The sequence below is a fragment of the Ixodes scapularis genome, unplaced genomic scaffold (assembly GCF_016920785.2).
Source record: "Ixodes scapularis isolate PalLabHiFi unplaced genomic scaffold, ASM1692078v2 ptg001568l_1__unscaffolded, whole genome shotgun sequence".
Lineage (NCBI taxonomy): Eukaryota > Metazoa > Arthropoda > Arachnida > Ixodida > Ixodidae > Ixodes > Ixodes scapularis.
In genome coordinates, this window is record NW_024610167.1 from 659,075 (window position 1) to 684,779 (window position 25,705).

Consider the following 25,705-nt stretch of genomic DNA (forward strand, 5'->3'; position numbering starts at 1 on the left):
AACTGCACTCACGTGACGTAATATTGTTAACGACTCTTTTATCAACCGCTTATGGTCTTCTTTTTCCCGCAACTCTACTGAAGTTAAATGCCACAATGGTACACAGTTCCTACATTCGACCAGATGTTTTGACACTTCGTACTACGGGTCTTTTTTCTTTATACTACGTTTGCGTTCCGTCAACCGCTCATTTATACACCGTTTAGCTTGCCCAATATAACAAAAAACCTTTTTTATATTGAGTTACGCCGCTATGGAATGACGACGGCCGCAAGCTAGCTACCAGGCCACGGCGCTACTCCGGCGAGACCCTCCGATGCCGAAGTATCCTCGACGCCAGGAAGGACAAGTCCAGGACTTCCACCTGGACCGAAATTTGTCCAGGAAGACCGACGTGTGGAGAACGGCCGATCAACGCCCGTTGTGCTTTCACTGCGGGGAGGCCGACCATAAATACGCCCGTTGCCCCTACCGGCAAATGGGACTGCGTGGGTTCCACCCGAACGACCCAAGCCCGAAGTACGGCGAACGCCTTTGCGACATCGAGGGGTACCACCGACGCTCGCCTATTTCAGCACCGCTTCTCCGCCGTGAATCCTGCTCCCCATCGCCACGACGTTCAGTGCCTCCCGCGCCACGACCCCGCCGAGAGAGCCTGTCTCCGTTGCGTCGCCGGAAAAACTAAGTGCGGCAACGCCTGGAGGTGGCGTTGCCAAAGACGACCGAAGTAAAGAGCCTCCAAGAACGCCGGAGCGCTCCCACTCTCTCGGCGCCACACAACGCAACGACGCCCCTGCAACGGTATCCAACCAACTAGACGTCGTCATTGACGGCCACGACGCATCAGTACACGTGGACACCGGAGCAGACTACTTGGTCTTGAGTGGGAGGCACTCTCGTCGCATTCGAAAAGTCATAACACCGTGGGATGGACCTTAAATACGAACCACCGGAGGACACCTCATTACACCAGTCGGATGATGCACTGCTCGTGTCGAGATTTATGGTGAGACGTGCCTTGTGAATCTCGTCGTTCTCCAATACTGTGCGAGGGATGTTATCCTCGGAATGGACTTTCTCTGTGAGTATGGCGCCGTCATCGACCTGGGGGCAAACCAGGTGACGCTGCGAAAGCCTCTTCTGCCACCGGTGGAAACCAACACAACATCAACCGCGATCCGAGTTATTGCCGACCATGTGAGCCTGCCGCAGCGGCCGTGTGTTTTCGTCACCGTCATAACCGATGCAGCCATGCACGGTGAAGCTCTTCTGAAAGGCATTGTCCAACTGCTCTTTGAAAAAGAAACTGGCGTCGCAAAAGGCTTAAGGAATCTCCAAGAAGGACGTACAACTGTTCCTGTGACAACCTTTCGAGAGGAGCCACAGCACCTAACGAAGGGTACCACCGTGGTCCACGTCGAAGAGTTTCAGGCACCAGCCGTGGTCACCTCAATCTCTGAGGAAACCTCATCGTCAAAGCACAAAAGCACGTCGCCGCCGCAGCTCGACATCGACCCCGAGCTCCCAGCTCCCAAGCGCCGGCAACTGGTTGATATCCTCTCCGAATCCAGGGACTGCTTTGCCACGTCGTCGAAAGTTCGTCAAACAACAATAGCAAAACATCGCAGTATTAATGACGAGGACCCGCTCCCCGTCCACCAGTCGCCGTATCAAGTCTTCTTAAATGAAAGGAAGGTGAAACAAAAACAAGTCCAGGAAATGCCCGACGACGACATCTTGCCGCCCTCAAGAAGTCCGTGGGCGTCCCCAGTTGTCCTTGTAAAGACGAAAGACGGAATCCTGAGGTTCTACGTGGACTATCGTCGACTGAACGCTGAGACTACGAAGGACGTCTATCCGCTCCACCGCATCGACGATACGCTAGGCCAACTGCGTCACTCCTGATATTTTCCGTTAATGGACCTGAAGAGTGGTTACTGGCAGATAGAAGTCGACGAACATGACCGCGAAAAAACTGCCTTGGTCACTCCCGTCGGACTGTACGAATTCGAAGTGATGTCGATCGGACTTTGTACAGCACCATCCACCTTCCAGCGTGTCATGAACACGGTGCTGGCAGGTCTAATATGGCAGAGCTGCCTCGTCTACCTGAACGATGTCGTTGTATTTTCACGGGAGTTTGACGAACACCTTAGACGACTTCGAGCCGTGCTTCAAGCCATAAAGACCGCCGGCCTGTCACTCAAGTCAACAAAGTATTGGTTCGCCTATGGAAAACTAAAGCTCCTTGGACACGTCGTGTAGAACAAAGATGTTCTCTCTGACCACAAGAAGACCCGCGCATAACTGTATTTACGCTGCGGTCTGACAAAAAGGCCATGAGAAGATTCCTCGAACTCTGTGCCTACTACAGACGGTTTGTCCGGGACTTCGGCAAGCTGTCTGTACCGCTCACCTAACTCACGGAGGGCGCCGTAAAGTTTGAATGGGCAGAAGAACACCAGCGATCATTGGATGAGCTCGAACGAAGACTCCAGACGCCCCCGATCTTTGGCCATTTCGACCAGTTTGCTGAAACAGGAATCCACACGGGCGCCAGTAACACCGCACTTGGCGAGGTACTAGTCCAAATGCAAGACGGGGCAGAGCGAGTCATCGCATACGCGAGTCGGACGCTGTCTAAGTCGGAGAACTTCTCAACGACTCCGAAGGAGTGCCTTGCTGTCGTCTGGGCAATAAAAAAGTTCCGCCCATATTTATATGGAAGAACATTTCGCGTCGTCACGGACCACCACTCGCTCTGCTGGCTCCCGAATCTGAAGGACCCCTTGGGACGTCTCGCCCGCTGGAGCCTCCAACTGCAGGAGTTCAACATGAACGAGGTGTACAAGTCCGGCCAAAACCACAATGACACCGACTGCCTATCAAGAGCCCCAGTCGAGGCCGGTCTTGTCTGCATCGAAGACGACGACGATGAGTGTTTTCCTGCGCTCTGGATGTCAGCGGCATGGCAGCACTCCAGCGAGACGACCCTGAATTACTAGCGCTCATCGAACACCTAGAGGGACAAGCGAGTACAATTTCCCATGCATTCTTGCGAATCCTGCTTACCTTCTCCATACGGCAAGGGTGCTGTACAAAGGGAACTTCATCAACAACAGCAAAGCATGGCTGTTGGTTATTCCTTCCAGCATTCGACAAGAAATCTTTCAACGATGTCATTACGACCCAACGGCTGGACACCTTGGCTACAGTAGGACGCTCGTCAGGATTCAAGAAAGGTACTACTGGCCGAGGCTACCGAAGACCGTTTACCTTTGCACTCGATCATTCCACGAGTGTCAGCGGCGCAAAAAACCGCCGGCGAAGCCGTCAAGACTTCTGCATTCGATTTCTCCCCCGTCTACGCCATTCGAGGAGATAGGAATGAATTTACTTGGCCCTTTCCCGCCGTCAACTTCGGGAAACCGTTGCATTATCGTCGCCATTGATTATCTCTCACGGTACGCCGAGGCGAAGCCCTTCCCTCAGGTACGGCTGTTGAAGTCGCCAAGTGTTTCATCGAGTTCAATGTCATTTGGCACGGCGCCCCTGAACTCCTCATCACCGACCGTGGATCTTCGTTCACGGCCCAGCTGACGCAAGTGATCCTTCATCTCAGTGACACCGGCCATTGTCGAACCACTGCGCACCATCCGCAGACACATGGACTAAAAGAACGGCTAAACTAAACTATCGCCGATATGATCTCCGTAGAGCACAACACTTGGGAGGAAGTACTAGCCTACGTGACGCTTGCTTACAGCACGCCGGTACAAGTGACCACGGGAGTAACACCGTTTCAGCTGGTGCATGGCAGAAAAGTAACGACCATGCTCGACGCGATGCTACCACACAAACCGGCTGACGATGGGAGTCCCTACGCCCAGGTGGTTGCCAAAAGAGTCGAGGAAGTTCGCCAGCTCGCCCGACTGCGAATTCAAGATCAACAACGTACCGACGCTACGCAGTAAAACCTTCGGCGGATCGACGTTCGTTTCAAGCCCGGAGACCGTGTGTAAGTTTGGACCCCGATACAACGACGCGGTCTAAGCGAGAAACTCCTAGTGGGCTACTTCGGACCCTACAATGAGCTTCGTCGACTTGGACATCTGAACTGCGAGGTGATGCCCGACTGAACAAGAACATCATCACGCCGCCCAACACGACCTGAAGTCGTTTGGTCGTACGCCTGAAGCCGTACTACGCTCGATAGGACTGTGGACATTATGTTTCAAATGACTCTTTAGTTTGCCGTTCTTTTTTTGTTATTTGTTTTGATTTGTGTTGCATCGGTGCCGATGCACATTTTAATGGGGCGGGGGGGGGGGGGGGGGGGGGCGAAATGCCGCGCGCCCAGCTGGCCAAGTAGGCAGCGCGGCCGTGGACTAACGGTTATCGTGCTTGCCTCCCACGCAAAGAGCCATGATTCGATTCCTGGGAATTACTCGTGTTTTATTTACTCCTTCAGTTTAATGTTCTGGTGAATTCGAGAACATTGTTATTTATTCTAGATCCAAATGTTCTACGTGTCGAACCTTCTACGCCGATTATTCCAGAAGCCCGTGGCGCACATGGGGCTTCGCGTGGCGAGCCAAAGGCAGTGTCGTCCAAGGGCTCGATCCTGCTGTTTCGCCAACATCGACGCCTGCGACGCTTGCCTTTCTCTACTTTTGTTCTGGGCACAAGTTTGCCCCATCAAACGTTTAGTTTCTTTAGTTTTTCGCCGCCTCATCATTTGTCATTCGTGACGGGGACTGGGTGGGGTCTAGCACTCTCGCGAACACTTGTAAAATCTGAGGTTTTTCATTGAACATCTAAATTTGACTGCTTTGGCAAATTTTAGAATTTTTCGGCAAAAGTATAGAAAGCACGCCTTTCTAAAGAGTGTTTGTTTATATTTAAATAAAAAAACTTATTTTTAGAGCAGTAATTACTATTGAGAGCATAATATAATATAAGCAAATTAAGTAAAGTTTTTTTTCTTTAATCATTAATGTGAAAGAAATGAACCCGATAAGTATGGCACCTCTCAATTGTAAGGTGGCGTTCCTCATGTTACGTTCTTGTGCATGTGACCAGTGATCAACCGTGTGTAAACTTTTACTTTAGGCTATCGAAAATTCAAACATCGTAGAAGTCGAACCACTGGAGCTTCGCAGATTCTGTATGATAAATGCTGCATTTTATTTGTTTGTGAATTTTTGTGTGCCACATCTATTTCATGGTTCATTTTCTGTGGAATATCGTAAGGGGCAGGATTTCGTCATCTACGCTTTCTCTATTCTTTTGCTTCCTCTCAACGACTATATAGCAAATTCTCTAAACCTGAAGAGAAACCAAGCTAACAATTGAGCAGGTTTTCCACCAAAGAGGAAGGTTTTTGGATATGATATCAATGAACGGGTTAAAGAGCAAAACAAAAACCAGAACGTATCAGAATGGGTAGCCGAAATTCATCGGTGTTCCATTTTTCATCTGGCGAAGATAACCAAAACAGTGCAGACGACGACCTCCTCATTTCGCTCTATGCTCTTCACCAGTTCATAAGAATTGTTTGAGGGAGACAAAACTATTCTTGAAACTTCCCATCGCTTGGGTTTTATATTATCCCGGAGTTGTGCACCCGGCTGTCGCCCCAAAAGAAGGCATGGCCGGACGCTTTGCGTACTGACCAAGACAAAGTAGCCACGAAGCAGGCGAAGCTCGTGCCTCTGCAGCTCACGCTCCCTTGGAGTGGTGATTTATTCGAATACTGCGATCACCGAAGGATATATATTTTTTCGGGAAGGACTGAAAATTCGCAGTGTCGATGCCTTTCTCGAAAATAGTGTTGAAAAAAAAAATATTGGAAGCGACGAGCTAAAAACATTAGTTCACACTGTCCAAGTGTGCGATATCTTGAATATGTTTTATTAATTTTGAGGTTAGATGATATATTGCACTTAGCAATCTGAAACCAAACCGCAGAGCACTAAAAATGATAGATGCATTTGGGTCAAATATTTATATTGTTCCATGCGAGATGCACATTTTTTTTTCAGTAAAGACGACAGCAAATAGCGGGTACATATAAAAGAATGGAAAAACGATTACCACTGAAATATTTTAACCGGGCAGCGTTTTATGTTATCGATGAGCTCTTCGTGACAAAACCTCAACTACGCGTCGTCAGTCTCTCTGCGCTTCCCTCTCTTTAATTGCATAATTGCCACTTTCTGGCAAAGAACGAGTCACGTCCGTGTATTTAGGAGTGGCGTGCAATGTTAGATTACGAGAGGATTGTACGAAACAAAAAATTTAAAAGAAAACGATACTGACTAGGAGACAAAGTCTGCCAAATCGATTATTACGTGGCTTTGAGCACAGCAGGACTGCGTCCTTGTATGAGCGAGCGATTTACATGGCTGCGTGTTGCCATAGGGTGTTGTGAGTTCGAATCCCACCGGGAAAAAAAACTCGTCGGCAGAAGTACAGCAAGGTTATTTCTACATTTTGTAGTTTAAGGTTTCTCCACTGCAAAGGGAGGGCACCTGTAATCTCCTGTGGTCGCTGACCATAGCGTGGGCGTGGGTCGCTCAGGTGGAAGCCGTGGAGCACTATTTCCCGGTAGGCGCAACGGCGGTGGATATGGTCGGCTTCCCCGCAGTCAAAGCACAACTGGTGTCGATCGGCCGTTGTCCACGCGTCGGTCTTTTGATCCGACTTGTTCTGGGCGGACGGCGCTGGACGTTCACGTCGGGGAGGCGGCATATACGGATGCGGGGCTGGTGGTGCTCGTCAGACCATTGCGGCGTAGCTTATAGGGGTACTGCAACGAAATTTGAAATATATCCGTCGTGTTCAAAAATAGGTTGAATATGAGCCACAATATCCGTAAATGAAATCACATGCTTGTATTTTAAGCATGGTGGCTGTATTTTTTGTTATAAACGGCCCACTCTACCAAGCGCTCGGAGGAGGCCCAGCTTAGAGCACGCGAGATCCGACGCAGTCATGACGTAGGTCGTCTCGGGAGGAGCAAAGCTACGGCGAGGCTGACGTCGAGGGGACGGCCTGGTCGTTCCAGCAACCGAATTGGCTGCTTTTGTACGAATTTGGAGTGACGGGTTAATCTTCTATATTCTTGTATGGGGACAATAGCTATTTCTGGAACACACAAAACGGATTCTCGCGAAGACGGAAGTTCCTTCTTCCCCTCTTCTCTCGTCGTGGCCGGAGGCGAGACACTTACCGTCACTAGCTGTCAAGGTTCCTAGACGGGCATTACAAACGAGGCGTTAGCGACATCCACTAGGTGCTCTTTGCTAATCGTTTATTCGTTTTAAAATTCATTTTCGTTACATTTTAACAAGATATTGGTATGTTCGATCTGAGACCGCTCCTTTGAACACATATATACCAAAAAATGAGCGCAGAAATTTCGTTGTAGTATCCCTTTAAGGTATCTTATGGCTGAAGCTACATACATATATTTAGCTTATGTCAAAGTTCTTACCAGTTACGTTCTTTTAGTTCTTAGTTCTTTTTGTTCAATATTTCACAATTTCATTTAGAAGTCTAGGCATATTAGTAATGTAAATAAAAAATCGAAATGTGACAAAAAAAGCGGTAAAATTTGTAAAAACATTAAATTAAATGATTATGAATTCCGCTAGGTAACGCTTTAAAGTGTGGTTCCATAAAAATGAGTTCTTTACCGAAGTGCAGTTCCGTTCGTCCTAGGACTTGAGCTTCCATACATATATATTTTGGAAATCCGTAGCCATGTTTGGCCGAATTCAAGTGAAACCATAACATATTTTTTTTTAAACTTTTACCGCTTTATTTCAAAAGCAATTGTAAAAGTAATTTCAAAAACATGACAGAAAAAAAAACGGTACACGTTGATCTTTTTTATAATGTCCACTTTGTTTTTTGTGCCTAAAATATAAATATTGAAAGTAAAGTTTTCACCCTACCACCAAATATATGAACCCAAATCACTAGCACTCATATAAAAACACTCGCTTACCTGCACTCTAGCGAGCATCCCTAACGGAACCACGTAAACGTACAGGCACCAACTGTCCGCCTTCAATATTCGCTTAAATCAATCCTCACTCCAAAGCAATAAAAAAAAAGACAACAAAATGCTATTCGGCGTATGAGTATTTTTTTATTTTGAAAAATAAACAAAAATGATACACAGAAATCTTGGAACAAACTTCGGCAAAACTACTTAGTCTACTTTATACCCAACCGTTTGTTTTAAATTGTTCCCAAACTTTTTAGGCCTGCTGGTTAGATTACTTTCCCTGAACTTCCGTTTCCGGTTTGCTATTACGCACTTCCGTTTCCGCTCAGAAATGCGACTTTGAAAGCGAAACCACTAGCTTGGTTACAATATGGAATTAGGACATCTCGCAGAGAGTTTTCATTTAGCTGAAATATGATGAAGGCACGGCACCTCCACGGCATCCATAAATCGAGCCACTGTTCTTGCTCATATTTGGTTGAAGATAAAACTGTAAGGTAATCAATGATAACATTGAAACTAAAATAGCATGTATGTGCCCGATTGTAGCAGATGCCGTCGGAAGAGAGGGTCAAGCGCGTGGCATCACACCTGATGCCAATACATTACTGAATACGTGATAGATTTATAAAGGCATAGAGGTATCACAGAAAACAAATAAACAAAATATGTGGACATAAGCGTAATATTATAAAATTTGTTGAAACAAATATTGGATGTTGCATGCTGGTACTTCCAAAATCATGTATCAGTGGCAGGTTTAGCCATCTCGTACTTTAGGAACGCATTATTTTTCTTTTTTTGCCTGTCCTAGTGCCCAGACCTGTCTCTTTATTCAAACTTGTTAAATTAAAAAATAATACTAAAGAAAAGTCTAAATAAAATAAAAACGCTACGTATAAATTTGATGTTTATTTATAAATACCATTATTCTCGGTTTGAATAACCAACCGTTTAGCTAATTAGTAGATTTCAGCGCATTTAGTACGTATAAAAATAACTATCGCGACCTGTGTTAAAATATTAACATCTGAAATTATACTTCTTGTAATGTTTTCATAATCTGCAGAGCAACCTAAAAATGTAGGTCATAACTATTAGCACCAGTTCAGTGAGCTGGTGGCTTGTTAAATCTTAGGGCTCGACCGAGGTAATGATTGTGATCAGCGATTGTCTAATGACTTTTTTTTGTCATAATTGTTACCATACTACAGGACAAATTCGCTCGCTGAACTTTAGGGCTCTTTATATCACAACTTTTGGGCTCTTCATATCACAAGTAAACATTGTTTCGTTATTTCTAACATTGCAGCTTTTTGAACTCATTACCCAGGTAAGTGCGTAAAATATTTATGATCTGTATTTGTTATGGCTTTCCCTATAAAATTAAATTGCCTAGTACTTTTTTTTAGCAAAACGTTTTTCAGAAGACTATTGAGTGCTAGCTATAAAATGCGATTATAACTGCGTGTGAAAAGGGTTCTGAAAACATTTATGGCCTCAATCGGTCAACATATTTTCTAAACTCTTTTGACATTAAAGACATATTTCATTATGGACATGTTGCGTTTATAGCATTAAATGTGCCTTTCATGATTTTCAGGTAAATTACACTGTACGCCGTTTTGTTAGCAGAACTCATTCTGCGCTGCTTTTGAAGACATGAAGCTGCGTGAAACCACATAGAATTCGCTTGACGTAAGAAAGGTAACTTACTCCCATATAGGCGAAAACGTGTTTTGCTCTAATAAAACATATTCGCCCAATGTCACTATTGTTTCGTCGAGATATCTACCAACACATTGCTTTTTATAAATATAATTTTTCTGTATTGCGTGACGGCTAAATTTTCCAACAAGTTTATCAGCGCCATAAGTAATAAGATCTGAATATTAAGTTTATAGGTCAGACATACATTATCCCGGGTATAATTATGCATGTATTGTTTTTTCCGATTCGCTTTAGTCCTAATTTCTTATCTCGTTTTTAACCAAGCGTAAAGTAACTTCGGATTCAGGAACTTTTATTTTTATTTTTTGCGCTTCACATTGCGATTTCAAACGAAGATTCTTTCCTTCTCTTGAGCAGCGAAAAGTCGCTAAGGCTAGTGCACTGCAGAGAAATAAACTGTAAGTTTCTACATAATACAACAATGAAGCGTAGTATAATAAAAAAAATATTGAAAACGCAGTTTACCTAATAGATTTGTATATATATATATATATATATACTTTTTCCTTCTGTCCGGACAATAACCATGTAAATGAATACCAAATGCACCTCGACCTACATAATTTCACTCGAAATCTCCGCCTTCGGGAGCACGTTTACGAAAATATCCCCTCTCCCCTTATCCATCCCTTTAGACAATCCAGCGACTTTACACCATTTGCTAGCAAAGATCTGAATCTAGACCTGTACGTAAGGGGAATTCAAAAAGATGTTTTGATGCATTGTAGACGCAAAGACTCGAATGGTAAAATAAGTAACCTAAAACCCGACGAGAAAAAAAGTCTTGAGAACCTTCAACAAAAACATGACAATGTGATCAAGCCGGCGGACAAGGGAGGGGCCACAGTCGTAATAGATACCGCCATGTATAAAACAGAAGCCCTGCGTCAACTCAGTGATTAAGACTTTTATACCGCCCTAACTTCTGATCCGACTGCTAACTATGCAGCTACCATCGCACAGGTCCTAAGGCGCTTACATAAAGAGAACAAAATAGACGACCACCTCTTAAGCTTTCTCACTCCCACCGACTGCAAACCAGGATGCTTTTATCTCCTACCCAAAATTCACAAACCAGGAAAACCAGGCCGACCTATTGTCTCGTCGAATAGCACTGTGACTGAAAACTTATCAAATTTTGTAGATTACCTCATTAAAGATCTCCCCGAAACTTTTAACTCATACATCAAAGACACGACACACTTTATAAATCTGATTTCTAATGCCTAGTTTCCCCCAAACGCGTTATTGGTAACCTTAGATGTATCCTCACTCTACACCAACATACCACATGCCGATGGCATTCAGGCCACCGCTTCCGCCTACAACCGCAAAAAAGACAAGCTTCTCAACTCCGAGACTCTCTCAAAACTTTTGGATTTAATAGTAAACTTTAATCATTTCGAATTTGATGACAACCATTATCTTCAAACTAATGACACAGCAATGGGTACAAAAATGGCACCAAACTACGCGAACATATTCATGGGAGTTTTGGAGGACGATTTCTTGGGACGATGCGCGCTGACCCCTCTCTTGTACAAACGATATATTGACGACATATTTATAATTTGGCAGCACGGCCTTAGCGATCTACTTTGTTTCATTGAAAATTTTAACCAGTTTCATCCTACTATAAAATTCACAATCTCTTATTCCCTCACAAGTATCAACTTCTTGGATGTCTCTGTGAAGCTCGCAAATGGTGTATTAAACACCACACTCTTCCGAAAACCAACCGACTCACAGCAATATCTCTCGTTCAAAAGCTCGCTCCCCTGACATTCCAAAACAGCGATCCCTTATAGTCAAGCCCTGCGATGCCGCCGAATCTGTTCAAACAATGACTATCTAGGCAGAAATTTTGAACAACTCAGGGAGGCGTTCCGGGGACGTGAATACCCAACGGCCTTAGTTGATAACGCGATAGACGAGGCACGTGCAAAAGATCGTAATTTAATACTCTTTCCGGGCACCACGCGAAACGCCACCAAGAATCCTGTGAACCTCACACTTACCTACAGTACTAACCTCCCAGCCATCCGCTCGATCTTAAGGAAACATCAGTACTTGATAGAGCAATCGACTAAACTTAAAGAAATATTCTCCGACGCGCCCAGAGCTGTTTTTAGACGACCTCGAAACATTCGTGACAATCTCGTGCATGCAAAACTAAATAAACAAAGTCATTGAAAACCAACGGGATGTAAACCATGTGGAAAATCTCCTTGCAAGATATGCCATTAAATACTTTCCACTAACATTGTATCTAGCACAAATTCGCACTTCCGTGAAACGATTAGCAGCAATGTCGAGTGTGACTCAGACAATGTAATATACCTTATTGAATGTCACAAATGTAAAGAGCAACACATTGGACAAACTAAATTCACGTTTCGTCAAAGATACAACGGTAATAAGTCCGACGTTAGGTGCAAACCCGACCTTCCAGTATTCAAACATTTCAGCCAGGATGCACATGTAATAACGGAGGCAAAATTAGTCATCATACAGACTGGCTTCAAGACTCAAACAAATAGAGAAATTCGCGAGTCGTTCCTAATTCATAAATTCCAGTGCAAAATTAACAAATATTTGGGTACTCTGTCAACAATACACAGCTTAAACAACCATCTGCCGCGACATCCCCGCCCCGCTTAATTCTTTTTTTTTTTTTCTCTTCTTGGGTCTGGACGTACCAGCCCTCGGGGACAAGGAGGAAGAGCGCCCCACACGATTCGGTCATACAAGGGGGCTACGACTCACTCACTGCACCGTAATTACCCAGGAAAGCAGCTCCCGAACAAAATCCACAACCTTAATCCCTCACCGCGACAAAAGTGGACTCATCCCCCCTAGCGGTTCCCTCTCCCTGCAAGCCCCTTCTGCTACGAATGCACCGGCGAACAGAACTTACAATCGTCATGTCTCATCGCGCCAAGATTGGACTTATCCCCTCTGTGTTCCCCTTCCCTACAAGCTCCGTCATACCACCAGTGCACCTGTGAACAGAACCCAGAACAGCCGCCCTCATCGCGACAAAATTGGACTCGTCCCCTCCCCGTGCTTCCCTTTCCCTACAAACCCCTTCGAACTTTCGCGTTAACAAACCCTCTCCCTAGATATCTTATAAAACTAACCTACCACGCCATATGGGCTCCCGTCCTGAAGAAGGCAGTGCCACTGCCGAAACGTCGACGGACGTCAGGAACTTTTATTATTTTTATTCATTTTTTTTATTTTAATTCTTTATTTTATTTCTCATTTAACAATTTATTTTTGTAAGTTCTTGTGCTTTAACTTTGACTTTTACTCCGTCCTTTTTAAAAGTTTCCTTCCCGCGTAATTAGCGTTCTTGTGCCTAGTCTTCATTATTCCCGTAAACTGATACAACTTTTTTTCCGCACTTCACCCTTTTTTCTTGAGTGACTTTTTTCGCCATTAAATTAGAATTTTTTTTTTTATCATCCTACGGCTGCTGTGTCTACGCATATCAGTTTTGCCCATATATATATATATATATATATATGTTATTATCCCCGATATATGTTCGAATAAAACATTTGGCAAAGTTCGTCTTCATGTCCTGGAACTTGGTCGTCAAAGGAGCACTGGCCAACAGAACCTGTCTTCATGTGTTTGCCTAAGACATTTGCGGGTCTTGTAGTTGAGTGCGAAGTGTATGTCACCTAGCAGCTACAGGTATCAAGTAACTTGTGGCATACTTCGTGGATCTCCCAATAATTTCAAATCCATGCATTTCAGTGGTAAAGATCACGCAAAGCGGCGCGTTACTTTACTGTCCGAATCATTTCCTTTTTTACGCTCTTTGTCGTTTTTAATGTGCCTTTTTTATTATTAAAAAAGCAGATAGATCAAACGAAATGTGTGAGTACCTACATGGCTTACTTGCAGTTAAGTTTGACTGATAGAAATGTGGAGCTCTATCTGCCGTCGCTGATCTCGTTTATGTAGAAACAGAACAACAATAAATTATAATCTGGTCATCCCATGGCTCGCCACCAAAGCAATTATCACTCAACGTTCTACAGCGAAGCTGTTATGTGCTAGGACCTGGAAAAAATGCGTCCATGGATGTTTACAAAAAACTCCCCTTTAAATTGCGCTCTTTCGTTCCGATTGTTCGTGGCAAGTATAAATGAAAAGATGGGGCAACCCGCATAAGTCAGCCTTCCTTGGCATTATTAGATAGTGATATTGATCCCTTGTTATCATCTACGGTCACCAACTTCTTTCAGCTAAGAGTTCGCCGAGACGAGGCTGAGTGCATAACGCGCCGATGTAACCTTCTTTTCTTTCGCTCCCGCGATGCTGATGAAAAGACTTGGGCTGAACAGAAAAAACTCTCCTCGAGGTGTGCCTTGAAAAATGAGTTTAGAACTTGCACATAAGTGACCATAAGGCAATGATAACTTTAGTCACTAAAAATAAATAAGACAATTAAACAACGAAGTCCTGTACGTGTCTTCATTCCAACATTGTGTAAGTCGTATATATGTCGTGTAGTTGTCGTAAATTTTTCTTAAAGATAACAGCTTCCCTGACCCTCCATCTCCATGTGAAGTGGATGGAACGTCCTGGAGCTGAGCTGGTTGGTTTGACATGCTTCTTTGAATACGTGCAGCTGTTTTTTAAACAAAGAAAGTGGATGGGTTCTACATTTTGTTTGCGAGGCATCTATTGAAAATTTGGGCTAGACCGGGAAGACCCGCGATACCGGCTAGAGGTATAGAAATTCGCCCACTTCCATGACCGTTGTAAAAAGACTCCATGGCCTCCGCTATGTTGGGCATACGAAGTATGTGAAAGTAAAGCTGCCAACTTCAAATGGCTCATACAAAGGGACTAGAAACTCGAACTCGCTGGTTTCTTTACAGGTTCATATTTGCTGCTACTAGATGAGGTAGAAACATTTGATCCATCAAGCTGTAAAAAAATATATGTTTGAGTACCCCACAGAAGAACAGGCGCGGTTCCCGTTCGGCTAGGACTGCTCTCCAAAAATTAAAGACACGTTTTCAAGCCGAACGCTTGAGCTCTTCTTGTACTGTTTACATCTTTGTATGCCTCTCGACCCTTCCACAAACGTGAGTTGCAGGAGCCAGCGAAGAGTCTTCCATATATTACCAACTGCGTTAAATGTTAGACTTCACCCGGGAGGATCTTTTTTTTTTTCTCGTGTCCAGAATTACTCGTTTGGTATATGTAATTGAGATTTGTTAAAGGTGTAAGTATAAAACGAACAGATTTAAATCACAGCCCACAGCGTTTCTTTAACAGCTAAAACTTGAAAAAAATTATATGGCACTTAATATGAACAATGGGCATGAGCAGATCTTGTCTTTTGTTTTGGGAAATTTTACATCTGTATTTTCTTTTACGTGTTTACTTTACCAGCACATTTAAATGCTTTTATCCCAGATAAGTAACTGCTTATTGCCAGCTCCATCCACCAATATCTGAGACTTTTGGGCAACACCTTCTAAAAAAACTTTTTCTGTATGCTCTAAGTTTTATTATTGACCTCGTGATCGTTATTTATTTGTAGCAGCCGACCTAACGCCTTGTGTTTAGGAGAAGCTCAAGGTACTTTAGCGAAAGAATGCGAGAATATATAGTCATGTACACGAACCGATGTACGGTGTCATCGTACAGCGGTATTATTTACAAGATGATTCAATCTCTGTCCAAACAGTACGACCCTAATATTGTCACGAATGACAATTGATGAGGGGTTGAAGACTGGAGGAAACTAAACATTTGATGAGAGGAACTTATATCCAAAACAAAAGAGAAGAAGGTTAGTCTCGCAGGCGTCGATGTCGGCGAATCAGCAGGATCGAACGCTGGGGCGAGACTAGCCCCGGACCGCCACGCGGAGTACGTTTTGTACCCGCGTTGGTTTCTGGAACATGCGGCGTAGGATTTTCGGGCCGCAGGACATTCTTAACTCGACCAGACGGCAAGGTTTTTGAACTTAGAAGAATGTCAAGTTGAAAGAATAAATAAGAAAGGAGTCCGCTCCCTGGAATCGAACCTGGAGCCTCCGCGGGATAGCCAAGCCCGGTAACCGTTCGGCAACGCGCGGGGGAATGTACGCGTTCGATGCTCTCAGAAATTAAAATACTGGCCTATAAATGTTATTCTTCGCATCTAAAGAAGAAAACAAAAACTTCGAGAGTTGATCGCGGACAGGGACGTTAGACCTGAATTTATCATCAGCTAGGTCTCCTACGCTCCGTACCAGCATCGCCGCTCGCCTCTCCGAACGTCGTAAATCTTGTCCCTGTCCGTGATTTTGTATAAAAAAGGTTATTGAAATTTGTTTTCCCTTACTTGGGCACGCTTTTACTAGACGTTTCGTAAGGGTGGGCGTTATTGTTTACAGCAGAAGCAATCTTTCATTTTCGAGTTACCAATAAAGAATGCAGGCGATCACTGCCAGTTTTTAGGCAAAGGGTCATTGTAATTGTTTTTGTCGGATTGATGTAAGCCACAGTCTCTTTTATACGAGTAAGGCCAATATTCTGAGGATTTCGTATACAATATCATATTTTATTAAAACACAACATTTTCTAGGTATCATTGTATGGTCACGGAGAGCGAGAGAAGGTAGGAATGTGTAGCGCCCCGAGCATACTAGCATCGCTTAACAGCCAATACATTTTAGGCATTAGTCGACAAAAACGCAGAAAGCGCAAATTGTCAACATTTTGAACCACGCCTCGTGTTTCTTAAGTTCACTTGATAGTACGTGTTGCCGCCATTTTATGTTAGGAATCGTGTTCAGAGTGTGCACAGAAGCTCTCTTCTGTACAAGGAGAGACGTCGCTCGCATCGGTCCGACACCACCGAGAATACGTCAATTGTTGTGAACAGCCTTCTTTACCTCCGCATAACCTCATTACCATTTGATGGCGCCAACTGAGAAATTGGGCAGGATCTCGACGCCGAACGTTTTTCGGTGAATTCACTCGACACGGGCCCCAGCCGCAGTCTACTGCAGCGCCCGTTTCTAACATGGGTCTGCACTGAAACTCATTATAATGTCGCTGAAGTACTAGTGCACGGGTTTTGATTATTCTGGATAGTGGTGATCGAAAATGGACAGTGTCTAATGGGCGAGGTTCCCGAGGTTTCATACTGTTGCATTTCGTCGGCTCTAGTCATTCGGTTTGCACTGCCGCTTCCCTGATTTGGCACTCGAACGTTCCGGCCAGGAGGCACGAAGATGGAAGAACCGGCAAACCCCGCCGGTGTGGCGGTGAAGAGCTCCCTGCTGCGCGGCCCTCGCGGCTTTTTGAACATACTTCGTTTCACCTTAAGTCTGAGCTCTATCAACACCGCCCCTCAGTGGGCCAGTAGAGCTTCTCGTAAAGTTCTAGATTAATGCATTTTTTTTCTTCTACGCGTGTGTTGCTGCCAAAAAAGCAATATGGTCTTCCGCCACGACTAATAGACGAGCGAGAAAATTAAGGTCCTCTGCATTTAACCTGCAACATACGGACTTTGAACAAGAAGCCTCGACATAATATCGCCTTTCAATGCAGTCCAGCAAAGCACCAGACAAACTCATCCCCTTTTTATTCTGTGCGTTTGCGTTTGTTCCGCAATTCGCTTTTTGCCTCGCTGAGACTTATGGATAGCTTAGTACAAAATGAAAAGAGACAGTCAGCGACAATCCACCGCGGCTTAAGGTTAGCATATTTAGTTGCCCTCGCCTTGTTCACGTCCCATTAAAAACAGTTGTTTGTTCTTGAAACATTTGACTCCGTGTAATTCTTTTGAGTCAGGTATGCACTACAGCAGACCGACTACAAGGTTCACAAGTTAGACAATGTAAGCCATATGTGTATTGGAAGTGTAGACCCGTGTAGATGAATTTCCCAAACATTAGTATATTACTGTTTAGGTACAGAGATCCACGGTAGCATACTCGTTTATGGCTTTATTAAATTATGCGAAATTTTCGGGATTACTCAGATGTTGTGGCGTGTTATTCAAAACCCCCAAACTAAAAAAACAATTGTTTTTCATTCAATTTTAAACTTTTATTAGTATGATCGCTTGTTAGGTGAATTTACAAATGTTTGGAGCTCATCCACAACTGTGTGCGAATGGCTGGAAATAGATAGGTATACTGCCTAGACCCTTTTATCAATTTTGTTTCATCAACATTCATATTCTGCTGTTTCTCGAGGACAGTCATATCTCAACAAGTGGCGTGACGACCTTATATCACCCTTTCATTAGTGTGCCTTCTAGAAACTCACAGTGTCTGCTTATAAAAGCCGCCGTGATTCAACTATAAAATATATAATTGTATCATCATGTTTTCTAGAATACGTAGTTTTTACATCGTGTCGCCTGCATTTCACAGGCAGCGTCAACATCTTGAAGATACGAATTTATTAAACAATACGAATATCTTGCGTGGAATATGTGTGGTACAAATGCACACGATACAATAATTCAATGATTAAATCGTAGTAAACAATAATTTATCACTCCGTGGCATGTCGGCAGCAGTCAATTAACCAATGCTTTAAAGGTGTATTGTTTAATATAATGAATTTTAAAAAGGCGCGCGTGGCGTTTTTTTTTATGGTCTGAATTCTCCGCTGAGTTCATCGTTGAACTCACATATTCTTTTAATTATTTAGCGGAACTTCTGGAACTGGTTCTAATGTTCTTGGTAGCTTGATTTCGCAGCACTAGGGTGGTATAGTCACGGTGGTGATTAAAAGAACAATAAATAAACAGGAGCGAATTCGCGTTTACTTGGGCGAACTTGTGCCAAAAATAATGAGAAAACAGAGGGTAAGAACAGAGCGTCGCGGGTGTTGAAGACGGCGTAACAGCAGGTTCGAGCGCTAGGGTAAGACTGACCCCGGCTCGCCACGCGGAGCCCCTTATGTACACGTGTTGGCTTGTGGAACAACCCACGTAGAAGATTCTTCACGAAGAACATTCTGACCTCGAATCAGCCAAGACGGTTCTCGAATTCAATAGAACATCTCATTACAGAGTCAACAAAAATGTGTAGCCGCGGCCAGGAATCGAACCTTGGCCTCCTGTATGGAAGGCAAGCGCGATAACCGATAGGCCACGAGTGCGCTGGCTGTTTGGTCAGCTGTGCTCGCGGCAGTATGAACGATGTACCTAAATATTTAAAGGCCATTCACATGGAAAAGGAATGACGTCGCCACCTTGTAGCTTATTTCACAAAAATACATACCACCGAGCGTTTCTCCCCACTGCAGTTTCCTCCACTTTATTAAAACTCACAGGCGACATATCTGCCTAGTCTCACCAAAAGAAGTGTTTATCTCACATAGTAGCGTATATATGGGATTTTTAACGTCAACATCCAAATGAGCACTTGAGAAAATTACTTTATTGGCCTCAGGATTATCTATTGTGACATTGTTATCGGTGAATTTAGCCCAACACGCGCTCCAAAGGCATATTTTGTTCACGCTTTATGATTCACAATACAATGCTGGCTACAAATACTTCACGTGTCTTATACTGTGTTTATCCACTGAACAGAAGATTCGAACTTTATGGCATATTTAATGCGGTTCAAGTCTATTAATGCGCCTTTGGTAGTGGTGATGTAATTCATACCTGCCTAGAATAGTATATGGGTGGACAAAACCAATTGGTCAAAGGGAGCCAGTTTGTGAACGCTCGTCACCGAAGCCGCAAGGAAAATATAACACTTCTTATTCAAATACTTTCTTTATCAATTTTTTCACTAATTTTATAAAATAAATTGCGAAGAGCCGACGAACAGAGTAAGCAGGACTGCCTAAGGCCAGTGCGGGTCTAATGAAAAGTCTAAATGGCGCTATAGAATACCACATTTATTAAAAAAAAAAGAACCTAACGCTACGGTCAACGAAAGATACGTTACGTAACAATATTAACTGCCACTTTTTTCCGCAAAGATTAAAGTCGAATGGAAACTTGTATTACGAGAACACTTTAACATATCTAGTATATTGATTCGGACGAAGTGCCTAAAGGAATAGGTACCACACTAAATAAGGCTACAACGCTCGGCTAGACGCTAGACTAAAGTTTATTCTGAATATTTACAAGTTACCAAATTGACAATATTCAAAGTTCTGAGATGTTTACGAAATAAATGCATAAATGATGTGCAACATAGCAGTACAGTTGAGTTTCCATGCATCTTAACAAAGGAGCGCTGTAATAAATCCTGAAACGTCTCGAAGAGCTCGGCGTGCTTTGGAAGAATCGTTGGAACTCCTTCACTTGTAGTGCGATCCATATTTTTCGGAGCAGCTCAAAATGTTCACTTCCGCGAGAGTTCGAACGTTATTGACGCGCAAAGTCCGGCTTCGAGATATCCGATCGAACCCTCGGAAGGTTCAAGGGTTTTGAACATAGAGAACTCTCACTGTGTTCTTTTAAGTGGTAACATAATAGTTGGTCGCTTCTGGAAGCAGCGGATTGTTTCCTGCTTTAAGCCTTGCTTATTGTACGCTGTCTGCATCTCTCGCTATTGGTCTTTCTTTGGGACCTGTTTATTTATCGAAGAGTAGATAACAATGTTTATATTCAGCATCCCCAAACTTTTTCCGCTTCCACATAGAAAAACAAACCATTAACATAATTTCCGTAAAATCGCTTGGTCTGAAAAGCCTGTTCAGTTTAAGGTAAATGAAAATTAAACTTTTTCTTGTTTCGCTAATTCCTCCCGCAATCCCCTCTTTCAATGTTTGTGCGTGCTAAAACCCTGTTTTCACTTCACGTTTTTGAAAAAAGAAAAAGAAATACTTCCAAAACCAATATTTAAAGGAACGATCTATCACTTTTCTATACTTTGATTTAAACGAACTGGTCCAAGTATTCATTCTTCCGCGCTTTGAATAGTTTCTTGTTTTGGAAGACCGGAGAATATTTTAAAGAATGCATTTTGTGGCTAATACTTGTTCATATATTTTGTAAAATTTACTTTACTTTGGCAACCTGACAGCTAAGATGTAATTGGGTAGACGCCTATTTTAGGAAACCGCTGCAACAGACAGCTTGTGTTAGAACGCCTCTCTAAACTTCTTCGCGACATTATACATTTTCAAATGATACTTCAGAGCGAAAAAAATACTCCCGCAAATATTTCGCATAGCGTACAAAGTTTTTTTGTAGGTAATATATTTAAAGATGATTTAATAAATATTTTGTTTGAACACATTGAGATTCACGTCGCGTAAATTGAAAGGCACTTTTTAGGGCCACTGGGGTGGGGAAAGTGTTATCATCAATGTTAAGGTATACCAAGTAATCATTCACCTAACGAAACACTGGCAATATTTTTGAGTGGTCCAGTCCTTGCTATTGAAGGCAAGAAAAAGTCATTGAGGCCAAAAGCTATACAGACCCTATGCACACTCCTCTTTTTGCAAGTATGTTATGCCTTCCCTAGTGCCAAAGTTAAATTTCAGGTGGACGCTGACTAAGTCCAGAAAACCATTGATAGACAATCCGAAGCGTTTTGAAAGGCTTTGACATCAAAAGTTTCAGCGCTGTCTTCCAGACACCGGAGAAGACGATATTGAGGTAGAACATAGTAAAGGTATTTTATTTCGATTGAAAATCCATACCGTTTTTTGTCCTTTTATTCATAGAAAAAATGAAAAACCTCGTCGGAGCTCCTTACCAATTATAGATCATAAGTGTCGGGTAGGTGTAATTTGTGTTGGAGGAGTTCAGAGACCGTATGTTGCCAAGTGTGTTGTCCTCGTACGATAGGTGTGATTCCGAAAAGATGGCGTTGTTGCTTTATTGTACTGCTGCTAACTTAAAGAAAGTGTACGTCGTCTCTCATCCCACCTGTGTCATTTTTTCGATGCTCCTCTAATCAACCAACACGCTCGTCAAACTACATTTCCAAATACTTTGTACACGTTGGCAAACACTGAAGTAACCAACATCAGTTGATGATGTGCCTTGTATATAGATACATATACAAGCAAAATGTATCAAAAACATAAATTTGATATCGAATATATTTTTACAGTTTGATCGAAGTAAGCCTATCCAAAGTACTCTCAGTACGATGTAGAAAATAACATCCCTATAATCCGAAGTACTCTCAGTACGATGTAGAAAATAACATCCCTATAATCCGAAATATTTCAAACATAGATAAGCCGCAGGACCGCAGATTTGCTTTCTCTATTAAAGAATAACGAGCATTACATTGACCGTTAAATTGTTGTTATTGGCTTTGCTTGATTTAGTGATTTGAAATGTTCCGAAAATGATATCTCAAAATTAGCTTTCATTTAAGTAAACAATATTTTTTAAATGAACGCAAATAACTTAGTAAATTTCCGCGCGCCAAACACTATCGAAAAAGTGAGTGCGGACGCGAACAGGTCAGTTGAAAATATATTGAAACCAAAAGGTCACTGAGCAAGAAAAAAGGCAAATATTATTAAGAGTACACTGTCTCACAACGTGCTGGAATCTTTGTTAAGAAATCCCTGAGGTGATGTAAACGTTCAGCAGCTGAATGATCTTTGGTATTCATTTTGCCACATTCCTCTTTTTCAGGAAGTTAGGCCTGAAGGGGTATGTGGGTTAACGAAAAAGGGCATCTACATTGTCCTTTTACCTCTCAAAACTGAAGTACTGACTTTGTGAGAGTATTTTCAGGTGATGGCATAAGTTTCTGTAATAATAGAAGCAGATTGGTGGAGGGCTGAAAACCAACTGAGCTTATTCAGGGCTGGTATTTGAGTGCGTGTTTTTTACTTTTTCACAAAGAAGCCTCCATCGCCGTCAGGCATTTTAGCCGGGGGTGGGTTTACAAAGAAAAAATACTGCTTTATATATATAAAATGGATCAAACGTCTTTACAAAAGTATGATGAATACTTCGTTTGAATAAAAAGTAACTCTTCCGATAGGCTGTTACAATTTTGTACACCCGAACATTAACTTCACTTACGCCTACTCTCAAACGGATATTAACTTCTTAGATGTAACTGTAAAAATTGAAAATGGTAAACTCTCCACAAATCTCTACCGTAAACCGACAGATCGACAACATTATCTTCATTACCAGAGCGACCACCCCCGCCATTGTAAAAACAGCGTCCCCTACAGCCAAGCCCAACGTTTCAAACGGATTTGCACGAAAGAGGAAGATTTTGATGCGAGCGCCCTGAAGCTAAAGACAATGCTAGGAAAACAAAAATATCCATTACGTGTAATTGACGACGCAATTCAAAAAGCTAAACAATTGAACCGCGAGGACTTAATTGCGAACCGGCCCCCCAAACCCGAACTACAACGCACGAATATATGCCTAACCTACAGCACAAACTTTCCTAATGTAAACGGTATACTGAGACGGCACTATAATATTCTAGAACAAAGCGAGCGTCTTAAACGTGCGTTTCCGTCCGCCCCCGGTGTGGTCTACAGACGATCACGTAACCTAAGAGACTCACTTGTAAACTCTCGACTGAATTCGTCATTGTCAAACGACGAATGCAAGCCGTGCAAGAAACCGGGATGTCTGGTCTGCAAACAAATGCAACATACTAGCACCGCTAGCAGCACACAATCGCAATTCTGCTTAAAAATTCGAGAAAACCTGACGTGTGACCCTTCAAATGTGGTTTATTTGCTTGAGTGCACTGTCTGCAAGATGCAATATATAGGGCAAACGAAGAGAGCATTCAGGGAACGCTTTAATAATCACAAATCTCATTCAAAATCGCTCCCAAGCTTACCTCTTTCAAAACACCTTAGCCTCCCACATCATTCGTTCGGGAAACTTTTGGTAACGATCCTTGAAACCGGATTTAAGTCAGACCGCGAACGGGAGCAGCGCGAATCGTATCTCATATACCGATTCAACACGATCGATAAAGGAATAAATGAAAATCCAGGGAGACTTGCAGCGATTAAAACGTTGTCTAAGAATTAACAGGGATCACCATTCTCACCCTGACCAAGTGGCACTGTATTAGCTGGTGGAATTGGACTATTATTTTGTTTGTGTGTGTGTGTGTGTACGAAACAGCGAGCCTTCCACACGCGCTTCTGTGCACATTGCGTCCTTTTTCGTTGGTCTACCCACTCATATGCGAGATCGCTAATATTCAATTTTCATTCTTTTCATTGAAAGGCGAAGGAAACCTGCGCCTTCCGCGCTATGCTGTCCTGCTGCACACGATGTTACTTGGTCTTGACCCGAGGCATGCGTATTTATTTGTATTTATTTTAAGTTTTACTTTAATGTTTTATCTTTTAAATTTGTATTTTTAATTCTCTGTCCGGTACGACGACGGCTTTGCAACTATCCGGGGGTATTCGCCCCACCCTCCCCTGCGCCCCCCCCCCCCCCCCTGCCCCGCGATCTGCTCCTTGCTCCCCTCTCTTCCGTGGCGTGCGGCGCCCGAGGGGACGCGGGGGGACCGTCGCGGAGACGGACGCCCACATCGGCTTAGCCTTACGGACAATTAGTACCGAAGATGTCGTTCCAGAGCCAGTGCCGTCCGTTTATGACCTATTGTACCCACCGCAGTGTCGGAGATTTCATATACGCCTCTTTAGCTTTGAAACCCGCCGCCCTGACGTGGGAACGCGCTCAAATACAACTTTTTTTTTTTATATGTCTTTTTACTTTTATTTTTTGTGACATCACGTCCTCCTCGCCCCATTGGCCGCTTACTGCTTTGCACAGTCTGATGCCCTCACATGTATGCCATCTCCTGACGAAGCCGAGCCTCTCGGCGAAACTGTCGAAATACATGCAATAAACTCCTAGCATAGCAACACCGCAAGTACGGATCTCTGACTTATATATATATATATATATATATATATATATATATATATGTATATATATATATATATATATATATATATATGGGTGATTTCATTTCAACTCAGGCACGGATTTGGGGTCGAAGTTTTAATTTTGTCGAAAAAAATATATGTTTTGGGGCAATTCCTATAATAAAAGAAGACGCAAACGGTTATGTCGTCGGATTAATTTGTTCTCAAGTTATGGACCGTTGAAGCGGTCAAGGTGGAAATTGATGTTTTTCCAGCCTATCGGAGGTGCCATATTTCACTCCATCCCTTTTCCCTACTTTTTACGCTACATCAATATAACTTTTGGGAACACTCTAGACATAGGCTTTTTTACGCTAATTAAGCGTCTAGGTCATAACATTCTTAATGATTTTTCTTTTTATTTGTCAAACCGCCTCTTTGTGACGATATTTGACGAAGTTCAGCAAGCTGTGCTGTGTGACCTAATCAACATATTTTTATGATCTTTATATCACCGTAAAGCACCAATTATGCTCTTTCTTTTGAGTATACATTCAATATTTTGCCGCAAGTATATAATGCGCTACATGTGCCTGAAAAACGAATATTTCGAAAAACTAGCAAGTTTGGAGTCGATTTTCTAAAAAAACCCACTTTTTATTTTTTTAATTTTTTATTCACTGTTAGTTAATATAGTAGTCTATCAGGAACTATCAACAGAAATTGTAATATATTGTTTGTATGGCCGCTATTAAGACTCGAATCTCGTGCTATGAGCGTTTTGAACGGGACTTCGCACAGGCGCTCTGCTGAGCAGAAGTTTGGCCTATATAAGGTTTTCTATTTATCGTTAGCAGTCACCTAATATCCAACCATAAACATCAAAAAAAATCTTGAGTAGTGCTCTTAAAAAAAAGTTACTTAGAAGTCCGTATTCACAAGTGCGAGCACATCTTTTTCTCCCAATACGGGGGAATGCAGATCGTTAGAGAAGTCCTCTGAGGCCTTTTGCTATCGGCTCCGAAATTTTACAGATGCTACCCCAGTCAGGCGGCCTGTATAGAATACTTTATCTTGAACATCACGGGGCTACCGCCTCTATCTTCGTCGG